The sequence below is a fragment of the Micropterus dolomieu genome, unplaced genomic scaffold, assembly GCF_021292245.1.
Source record: "Micropterus dolomieu isolate WLL.071019.BEF.003 ecotype Adirondacks unplaced genomic scaffold, ASM2129224v1 contig_12964, whole genome shotgun sequence".
In the NCBI taxonomy this organism is placed as follows: Eukaryota; Metazoa; Chordata; class Actinopteri; order Centrarchiformes; family Centrarchidae; genus Micropterus; species Micropterus dolomieu.
Window position 1 is genome coordinate 15,553 of NW_025741950.1, and position 11,474 is coordinate 27,026.

The 11,474-nt window shown below is 46.8% G+C and overlaps 1 pseudogene; it reads left to right on the top strand.

Annotated features, from left to right (window-relative positions):
- The window catches only part of LOC123966240, a 19,520-nt pseudogene extending 10,178 nt beyond the window's left edge, over positions 1-9,342 (top strand).
- Positions 9,343-11,474: the final 2,132 nt, after the last annotated feature.

Genomic DNA, 11,474 nt, shown 5'->3' on the forward strand with positions numbered 1-11,474 from the left:
CGTACACCTTGAGGGTGGAAGGGGAAAGACCAGCAGAGAACCGGTCCTGGAGGAACTCAAGCACCTGAACCACTGGGCAGGTAACAGGGTCCACCGACCGCTCCCTACACCAAGTGGAGAAAACACTCCACTTCAGGCCCAACATCTCGAGACAGTTGATATGCCACGCGGACTGATGCACCTGCCAGGATCCCCTTGCAAAGCGGCCCCCCATGACCGCGCCCCAGCCCGTGAGGGAGGCGTCTGTCGAAATGACCAGCCGGCGACAAGACCCTCCCAGCATGGGCCCCTGGGACATGAACCAAGTTTCCTTCCAAACTGATAGGGAACGAAGACACTTGCGCGTAACCCAAATCAGACGGAAAGGATTTCCCCTCAGGGAAAAACCCTTGGTCCTTAGCCACTACTGCAGGGGTCTCATGTGCAGCAGTCCAGATGGTATTACGCTGGACACAGCCGCCAGGAGACCCAACACTCGTTGAAAGTGTTTTACAGTGATGGCGTGGCCTAACTTCACACCTTTCACAGCAGCCAATATGGTGTCGACACGTGCCGGAGACAATTGTGCCCTCATCGTTGTCGAATCCCATACTACCCCTAGGAACGTAGTCCGTTGGGTGGGCTCCAGCACACTCTTCTTTGCGTTGAGCCTCAGCCCTAAACGCAGCAGATGAGCCAGAACAACATCTCGATGCCGAACCGCCAACTCTCGAGACTGGGCTAGGATGAGCCAGTCGTCGATGTAGTTGAAAATCCGGATGCCCTGGAGCCAGATCCAAAATAGGGCGCAGCCCTCCGTCCTTCTTGGGGACTATGAAGTACCGGCTGTAGAACCCGACGTCTCTGTCTTGGGGGGAGACATGTTCCACGGCCCCTTTCCTCAGCAGAGTAAGAACTTCCTGTCCCAACACCGGACCTTGTTCCGGGCGGACCACAGGCCAAACCACCCCGTTGAATTTTGGGGGGCAGGTTTTGAACTGTAGTCAATACCCATCTATGGCAGTGTGCAGGACCCACGGAGAAATGATTGTCAGGCTCCGCCAAGCCTCTGCAAAGTCTGCCAATGGAACCAGCCCCTCGGGGCTGGTGGTCGGTGTCTCGTGTGATCTTCTGGTGGACCCCTGAAGCCCCAGAATGGCAGGGGAGAGCCGCCGAAGATCCACGGTGAGTGAGTCTGAACGCCGCCTGACTGCAGACCCTCGGGGCAGGCAGTACGGTGTGGACTCGATGGTGGCAGGTGTGCCCCGAACGTGTAAACGGCGGGATAACATCACCCGTTGCCACGGCGGAGGGGACCTCGGTCAGCCTCTGGGGGGGGGGCGGGAGGGGAGAAAGACTCCCCTACCCCGGTCTTCAGGACCTCTTCCCTGAGCTCCGTCGGGACTGGATGACGGTCCTCAGATCGCGTCTCTCAGAAGGCTGAGGTTGAGAGCACCGTCTCGCTGCCCCAGCTACTCAGGGGGGCCCCCGAGAAGCGACACTCTGCTTCCTCTCCTCTCGGTAGGAGCTTGTAGAGGGAAGGGACCTACGCCTGGCCTCAGCTGCCTTGGGTCCAGACCAGCGAGGGAGGTACTGGCGGAACGCTTCGCCCTGCGTCTTAACGCTCCGTGGTTCTGCAAAGCCCCGCCAGATCTTCCTCAGAGGGACCCCCCCTCTGAACCATCTCCTGTAGCAGGTCGGCTTGGTAGGCTTGAAGCACCGCCATGGTGTGCAAGCTCGCACCTGCCTGGCCCGCTGCCATGTACGCCTTCCCCATGAGCGTAGATGTGGTGCGACATGGCTTGGAGGGTAACGCCGGCTTCTCCAGGGAGGACGCAAGTCGAGGGGAGAGATAGCTCGCAAGCGCATCCTCCACCCGAGGCATCCTCCCATAACCACGGTCCCTAACCCCTATGCTGCTGCCATCCGGGCGCAGATATAGTCTGCCGCGATGCAGAACAAACAGATTAAAAAAGTCATTCATCCCGACAGTTATCACCATTGTTAATAATACCCTGTAAATTTAATTTTAAATTATATTGTACTGTGGTTGTGTTCTGATAAATATATTTGTTACTGCTGGCTGTAATGCAAATTGCCCCTCGGGGATAATAAAGTTACCTTACCTTACCTTGCTTTTTTCGACAGGCTGTGGCTGACAAGGAATTAATAATAAACTTGCAGGATATGTTGAGTGCTTCCTGTTTCTAAACACATTCACCATGCTTTTTCTGTTACCTGTCAAGACAGGGATGGAGAAGACTACCAGCACATTGGGCCCCGGCTTGTCCTGGAAAGAGTCATGAGTGCTATTTTCCTTGTAGCCTGGACCCAGCACATATCAGACAGAGCTTACTGGGCTTTTTCGCCATTGCGGAGGGGGGAGGCAGGTTGTGCGCTGTATTTGTGACTCGTGTCAAACCTGGAGGACTTGGAACCAGTGGTGGAGGTGAACGGTGAGGGGGCTTTAGGGTAGAGAGAATGGGAGTGGAGCGAGGGAATTTGGTCCCAGCTCTAACCAGGTCTTCCATGTGATCAGTGAAGTCCGACAGGGGGGAGAGGGGAGAAAGGGTGTCGGGGGATAAGGGTGACCTAGATGGGGGTAAAGATGGTGAATCCTTACTGTTCGTTTTCAGTGAGGGAGGTGGAGGCCCTTCCTCTTGGCTCAGTTGTCTCCCGTGATCAGAGCTCTCTTCCGGCGGGGGCTGAGGTGGCTCTCCTTCAATGTTTCTGGCGTGTTGTGTTATGTCTTCCTGTTTAGATTCCTCTTGTCTCTTGTCCTTGGCAGAGGGAACAGATGAGTGACGCAGAAAGTAAAACAGGTTGGAGCTGAACAATTTTACTCCTGATTTGTTAAGGCGAATTCCATCTCCCTTAAAAAGATATCTGCGGTCCCACAGAAAGTAAAAGTTTTCGATGAAATGCACTGAATGGACAGTACATGCCGTTGAGAGCCACATGTTCCATGCCATCAATCTGCTGAATCTCTCAGCTCAGATTTATAATTTTAAGCGACAGCAGAAGGTGTGGAGCAACAAAAATGATTAGATGTTGACAGATTGGAGTGTCTTTGTTTGAAAGTATAAAAAGTATCTGTGGTATGTTTATCAAATTTCCTCCAGGACATTTTGTCTGGTCCTCACTTCCTGTTACTGTTGAGATAACAATCATATTCAGGTTAGAGGTTAGCATCAAAGAAAGAGGCACTTCAGCACCATAACATTTACACTACTGCTGGTGGCATCGTGACACAGACTTCATCTTTATTCAGAAAACATTTAGCTGAGTTAAAGCCCAAAGTTTCCTCTTACAGCTTCATCGGAATCAGAATCACAAGGAGCTTTATTGCCAAGTAGTGTTTTACACATATGAGGAATTTGTTGTGGTGATAAGGTCAGGGGACAGACAGGGAGAACCGGTTGAAAACCTCTTTATATACATGTTCAAACATCATACAACATGTTTGTGTGTGTATGTGTGTGTGTGTATTGTGTGTGTGCATGTGTCATACTTCTGGCAGCGTCCACACTTGATGTGACTGTTGGCCTCTTTGAGATATGATTCCATCACAAAACAACAAAAAACCACAACAAACAAAAAGAACAACCAGAGCATTGAGGAACAATAAATTTCCCAGGGGTTTACCTGCCAGCCAAAGGTTCGTACAAATACACAAAGACTCCACAATAATGTTAGCAGCTCTGTGAGACTGCATTTACTAAATGCTAACATGCTGAGGCTTTTCAGGTATAACGTTCACTGTGTTAGTTTAGCATGTTAGAATGCTAACATTTGCCAACTAGCAATAAAAAAAGTACAGGCTGATGGAAATGTCATTAGTTCTGCAGGTATTTGGCAAGTGAGTAAGTGAGAGTTTTAACAGTGGAGCTGACCAAAGCCTGCATGGAGGGTTTCAACCTGTTACACTTATGGTGTTATGTTCACTGTCGTTAAGGAAAACAGACCACTTGTTGCTGAGGACCATCTTTAAACATTTTAGATAATAGTCTAATGAATAAATGTGGGTAGAGTCTCCATCGCCCTGCAGGAGACCACTCCCACCCCTCTTTGGTGCCCCAGTCTTAAACAGATGTCAGTCATGACAGGTCTCAGTCAGTCAGCAAATTCCTTCTAAGTGATTGTGTCTACAAAATAAAAGTGCGCGAGACATATTTGCAGCAGTACTTTATGCCATGTTTAAGTGAGAGTTGTTACTTCAAAAGGTACTGAAGGAAATTCAAAGGAGTCTCTGGCTTACTTGACACACCTCTGAAAAATCCGTCAGAAAACGAGACATCAGATTCGCTTGAATGAGAAAAGCAGGAATTTCCTCTGCCTGGAGATACTGGGGACACGAAAATAATGCTTGCTCATGCTTAATTGTAATATATAAAAGGATCTCTACACAATCAATTTTTTGAAAAAGGAAGAAAAAAAAAACTACTATAGCACATGAGGTATGAACACACAACCCTCCAAATGGGAGTCCTGTGCACTACCAACTGAGCTAATCACACACACATTAAATGTTGGAATATAAATGGTCAATTGATTGGCCCACCATCTAATCACTTGAAAAAAATTTGGCCCGATGCCAGACTTATTTACCGACCCGTTCTAAATATTCATAAGACAAGAACCACCCCTTACCATCCCCAGTCAGATGGTCTTGGAGCAATTTAATCAAACATTGCTGTACATGCTGTTCCGATTTGTGGAAGAAAATCTGTCCAATTGAGACATCTTGTTACCATATGTAATGATGGCATATCGCAGTAGCAACAGTAGGGATGGGACAGAGATGGTGTTACATTTCAAACGACTTAAACCCTATTTGTCACCCTGTCCAGGGCCATCATCGATCCAAGATGACGTTGTGGCAGGCCTGACTGGGGAGCTGGAGAAGGTTCCATGCCAGAGAAGATTCAATAAGAGTGTGTCTGATGTTCTCCAGCAGCGCCAGCCATTGCCACCTGAATGTTCTACGTCTGTCCTGCAGCCTACAGCAAGAAATGAACAAGGAGCTGTGCAGCCATTACAAGTTCCTTCTTCCGGGGTAATGGAGGGAGAGCCCCTAGAGGAAAGAAGGGGTCCAGACGGTTATATTGGGGAAATGGACAATGGTGCCCCCATGGAGCAGCACAGTGGGCTGTCCCTGCTTCTGTAAGGAAAGGCGAACCGGCAACTTGGCTGTACACAGGGAGAGTGCCCCGTGTGGGATCGGAGGGCACCCGTGTGGTCAAGGGACTATGATTTGTCATGCTAACTTCAGGACGACTTTTGGCGCTAAGGGAGGGAGGAGTGTAATGAATAAATGTGGGTAGAGTCTCCTCCCTTCGGACAATTGAAGGGAAGAATGCCTTTGTAGTGATGACTGATTACTCTTGCCTGTGTTAGGGTTGGGGAAGGATCATACAGGGATAAAGGGGTGTGTTGAACAACCCGACTGGATTTAGAGAGAGCCTGAACTGCAGATGTCCGTGGCTGTGGCTTTGGCACGTGGCGGTAGGGTCCTGTTCACAACGTTTAGTGTTGCCAGCGGTGAAGATAGCTGGCAGGGTTCCTGTGTTAGGAGGGGAGACACGCATCTCCTTTAGGTAGAGAGGGACTGGGATCTAGTAAGTGCCTGTACATGTACTTGTTTTACAGTGCAGTGACCCAGTGCAGTGGTTCTTAGGGTGTGTGCAAAGTTCCCATAAAGGGCTCCAGTAACCATTAGGCGTTGACCTTTTTAAGGGCTCATATCTTCAATAGTTATGATACTATCCGTTTTTTGGTGCTAATAACAAAATTTGTTATATTCAAAACCTGATTCCAAGGAATATAAACCAGTTCCTTTAAAGATAAGAAGACAGAGTTTCCAAAAGTTATATCTAACTTTTATGGTGCTTTCAGACCAAAAGCGAAGCGAGGGTTTGGTGTGGCACGATTACATACAAAGTCAATGCAATCGCGTGTCGGATGGCGCGCAGGGGGCGCAGCCAGCAACACGAAGGCATTTGCTCAAGTTGAAAAACCACAAACTGAAATGAGAAAATCGCATGACGCTGAGTTGCAATAGCCTGTCGGCGTTGAGATTGTCCGGATGTCACCGAGGGCTTCAGAGCATTGTTTGGAGAGGACCAGACAGAGCGGAGGAGTGATTCTCCGCTGACCGACAGAAAGCTGCAGAGCTACAGGGAGCTGTCAGAGACAGAACCGGTACACCATTTACCCACGGGAGGAGCTCAGAGTTAACTGCTTTTAGTGAATTAACTTTTTACTTTAGTTTTAGGAATAACAATGTTGATTTATCTTCACTCAAGCTTCTCAGCAGTGAGTTTATGTGTATTTCCGGTTCGACCAGAGCTCTGTTGGACTACTTCATATTTATATAAAAACGGGACAAACCTGGACGTTGTTTGGAGAAAAGAGAGCGAGGAAGTTGAACTACTTGTTAGCATAGCATAGCTCGGATTGATCCAAAGGCTCCATTCAGAAATAAAAACATTTTAAAAGTTGTTGTCCTGCTGACTTGCTGACAGACTTGACAAAGCATGAATTTATATGTTTAACAAATCTGCATCATGTATTTATTTCGGCATCAGTTTGATCCGTTTATTGCTATTAAATCACAGCAAAATGTTTACTTTGGGTTCCTACATCTGTAGTAATCGTGGGTTGTGTTTATTTGTGTTATCGCGTTGTGTGTGAACACTTGGCAATTGTCCAGCGATAAAACCCCCGTCATGAAAGCATTACGAGGATTAAATTCGCATTTGGTCTGATTGCACAGTTATACTGAGAGGAGGAGCAACCTTGAAAGAGGAGAGCGGCAACATCACATTTCCTCAAATCAAAGTTTTTCTGAGTCACAGCAGAACTGCAGTCGAGACAAGTCTCTCTGTTCCTCTCTAAAGAAACATTCAACTGAATCCATCAGGTTTTTCTCAACAAAACAGCAGAATCTCTGCCAAACAATGGTGAGTACACGGCCCTACAAAGCCAAAATGCACTGACTCAGTATTTGGTCATAGTTTAGTTCAAAGCAGAATCTGACTTTTTAATCTGTTTTACCAGATAAAAGATATGATGCCATAGATTTGTGTTCATGTTTGTTGAAACACAGTAAATATTATCAACTGTACATGTTTTGCAGAGACTCTGCTGTTTTGTTAAGTCAGCTTAACTTTTTCTTTTGTGAGAACACGATTTGAGAAATCTGACATTTAAAGTGTCATGCTTTTCCAGAACTGCTCCACTTCTTCCTGCTCAGCAGGTCAGGGTTATGTTGCCCTTCAGGTTTGACCTGATTAGTGAAGTTCATTTGGCACAAGGTGAATTTGGAGAAAATCAAAGAAAGAGTTTAATTTTTCTTTTATTTTGTGGTTTTCTTGTGATGGAGTCTATAGCATGCTCTAACAGTCAAACAACAAGCCAACAGAGGTCGATCCAACACATGCAAGAACACCCTGTATCTATGGCTCAGTTGGCTACAACACTCCCTTTATAGTCTCTCTTTAAGGTACAACAATCCCAACATCCGTTCAATGTTAAACTTCACTTTTCCACCTTTTCACATCACATGTAACCGACAGAATGAGTTGCCACAAAGGGCACAGTTACTCTTTGGTCAAAGTTTAAGATACTTCAAGTATTCTTAACCAAATCAAATTGCCCTTGATTTTAACTTTCCAGTTATGTTGTTTTACCCTTTTTGTCCTCAGAGTGTGGATATGTCTGCTGCCAGCTGTCTGCTGACTGAAGATCAGTTACTGTGCTCCATCTGTCTGGATGTGTTCACTGATCCAGTCAGCACACCATGTGGACACAACTTCTGTAAAACCTGCATCACTGAAAACTGGAATATTAATGTCCTGTGTCAGTGTCCCAACTGTAAAATGGTTTTCTGGAGACAACCTGAGCTGCATGTCAACACTTTCATCTGTGAGATGGCTGCTCAGTTCAGACAGTCAGCTCAACAGAAAGCCAGCAGCAGCAGCTCAGAGCAACAAGCTGCCAAACCAGGAGAAGTTCCCTGTGACGTCTGCACTGGAACCAAACTGAAGGCCCTGAAGTCCTGCCTGGTGTGTCTGGCCTCCTACTGTGAGACTCACCTGGAGCCTCATCTGACAATGACAGGCCTGAAAAGACATCAGCTGATCGACCCTGTGGAGAACCTGGAAGGCAGGATGTGTACGAAGCACGATAAACTGCTGGAGCTGTTCTGTAAGACCGACCAGATGTGTGTCTGCATGCTCTGCTCTGTTTCAGACCACAAGACACATGATGTTGTTCCTCTGAAAGAAGAATATGAAGGAAAGAAGGCCGAGCTGGGGAAGACAGAGGCTGAAACTCAGCAGATGATCCAGAAGAGACGACTGAAGATTGAGGAGATCAAACGCTCAGTGGAGATCAGTAAGGAAGATGCAGACAGAGAGATAGCAGGTGGTGTTCAGGTCTTCAGCGCTCTGAAGGAGTCTGTTGAGAGAAGCCAGGCCGAGCTCATCGACACGATCAAAGAGAAGCAGAGGGAGACAGAGAAACAGGCTGAAGGCTTCATCAAAGAGCTGGAACAGGAAATCTCTGAGCTGAAGAAGAGAAGCTCTGAGGTGGAGCAGCTCTCACGCTCTGAAGACCACCTCCACCTCCTCCAAAGCCTCCCGTCCCTGAACGCTGCTCCACCCACCAAGGACTGGACAGAAGTCAGCGTCCGTCCACCTTCATATGAGGGGACTGTGAGGAGAGCTGTCAATCAGCTGGAGGAGACGCTCAGTGAACAGATGAAGAAGCTACTTGCTGAGGCCGAGCTGAAGAGGGTCCAGCAGTATGTAGTGGATGTGACACTCGATCCTGATACAGCACAGCACAAACTCATCCTGTCTGATGATGGAAAACAAGTTAAACATGCTGATGTAAAGAAGAAACTCCCAGACAATCCAGAGAGATTTGATACCTGTGCTAATGTCTTAGCAAAGCAGAGTTTCTCTTCAGGAAGATTTTACTGCGAGGTTCAGGTTAAAGGGAAGACTGAGTGGGGTTTAGGAGTGGCCAGAGAATCGATCAGCAGGAAGGGAAAAATCACAGCGAGTCCTCAGAAAGGTTTCTGGACGATATGTTTGAGGAATGAAAATGAATACAAAGCTCTTGCTGACCCTCGAGTCAATCTCTCTCTGAAGTCTCGGCCTGAGAAGGTGGGGGTGTTTGTGGATTATGAGAAGGGTCTGGTCTCCTTTTATGACGTTGATGCTGCAGCTCTTATCTACTCCTTTACTGGCTGCTGCTTCACTGAGAAACTCTACATGGTCTTTTGTCCTTGTAATAAAAAAAAGTGGTAAAAACTCTGCCCCTCTGATCATCTCTCCTGTCAATCACACTGACTAGAACAACCATTTGATTTTCTACATTTGACGTAATAAATGTATATTTGTTGCTGATGTACGGTGTATACATTGTTGCTATTTGTTTTTATTCTGATCAATGTGTTTTTTTTCTTTAAATGTTTTTCTTTGATGTGTCACGTTGCTACTTACTACTACAACACACCAATTTTACTGCTCTGATTGATTTGATCTAATGTTGTCTAATTTATTCTAATGACTGCATTACCTGCCCTCAACGCTGTTAAATTATCAAAAAACAATGTCCTCAGAAATAAGAATGACTTGCACGTTCCTTAAAACTCTGGATGCCAAATTCTAAACTTTGCATGTTGCATACTGGCACAAATTACTAAAGAGCAGTTTATAAATGAGACAAAGTTATTTTGTTTTTCTCTCATTTTCTTTTTAAATAAACAAAAGCATAATAATACTTTTATTGTGTCTGATTAAGTGTCTTTGTTTTTGATTGATATCAAAGCTGAAAAGCAGCTGATAGTGTTTCTAATGACACCAAATCGTGATTAAAAACACTATCAGCTGTTGTCAGACGTGACTCGAGCTGACAATTTCCAATACCCCATCACATCTGAGACAGTCAGCAGTGTAAGATAATGTGGTGTTATTTAAGGGTTGAGTTGGGTTTGACAGCTGATATGAACACTAAACCAGAGCTGCTAGTTTGTAGAGAATAAGTGACACCTGAGGACGCTCTCTAGTGGAGTTTAAAACAAACTGCAGCCTATCGCCATATGAGCACGTGCTCTGAATAAATAACTAGACAGTCTGATGCTGCAGCAGATTACTATGGAGGGATTATTAGGTCAGATTTATAACTAAAAGTCTTAATCAAAAACTAAAAGTCTAAATCAGAAACAAAAATTCTAAGTTGAAAATTTATTTGGTATTTAGGATTGGGCATTTGGTATTTAGGATTGTGCATTTAGTCATTTATCCATTTAGGATTGGGTATTTGGGCATCTGGAACGCTGGAAAGAGCACTTCAGCCTCCTTCTGCAGCACCTTTTCCGGTGCCTGTTTGGCGAGGCGAGGCCCGACGGCCCCGTGACCGCAGTACCAGGGGCACGGCCGCCTTGGGCGCGTGGCTTTGTGTGGCCACAGGGGGGGGCTTAAGTGTGGGTGCCCAGGTTCGACCGGAGGTCAAGGTGCCCGGAGGTGGGCCCTTTTCTGGGGGACGATGGGCGGCTCCCCCGGGGTGGGCCTTGTAAAGCCGGCTTGGCAAGGACATCTAGCGAAGCCGGCTTGGCAAGGACAGGGCCGTGACTGGTCTAGCAAAGCTGGCTTCGCAAGGAAAGCCGAGTTGACACTTTGAAACGAGCTGTTGGATGCTGTCCCTCTCGCAACGTATGTGCTGCGTTTGGGACGGAATCCAAAATGTTTGACCAGTGGGATGTGTGTGTCTTTCTTCCTCCCAATGTTGTGTGAACCTGGTCAAAAGGGTGTTCCCCATCTCCCCCACATACTGTATGTTACACTGTCTGCATCTGATTAAGTAAACACAATTTTTGGAGTGAGCAGTGCCATGCCTATGTGTGGGGAAAACATTGTGGTTGTGTGGGTTCAGTACCCAGGGACGGTGCCTAAAAAATTCCCCGTGACCCAGGGGTCTAGAGTCAGAGGGTGGTGCCAGCTTGGCCCTAACTAAAGTGTCCTGCAGGTTTTTGTTTTTTCTGTAGGCAGCAATGAGCCTATGGTTCTGTAACAGCTGAGTAGTAGATGTCAAATGGTGGAAATTATTTTTAAGTGTCCTAACCAGCTGTAATGCTGCGGGGGAATAGGTGGTGATGACAGGAAGGAGAGAATCAGTGGTGAGCAATTTGGGGTGCTGAAAGGTTCTCAAGGCTCTGCGTAGGAAGGACCTACAGTACCCTCTGCTGGACAGAGCCGAGAACAGCACCTTCGTGGCCGCTTTAAAATCGTCTGCTCTTGTACAAATCCTGTGAAATCTCAAGAGCTGTGACTTTATCAGACCTGCGAATGTGTGTTTGGGATGAAAGCTGGATTTATGTAGTAGGGCATGTGTGTCTGTTTCTTTAAAGAACACCTTGAGGTCAAGTCTGAGAGTCGAATCAAAATCTGGGCCCTTAAAAGTGGTGGTGTCAAGAAAGTCCACAG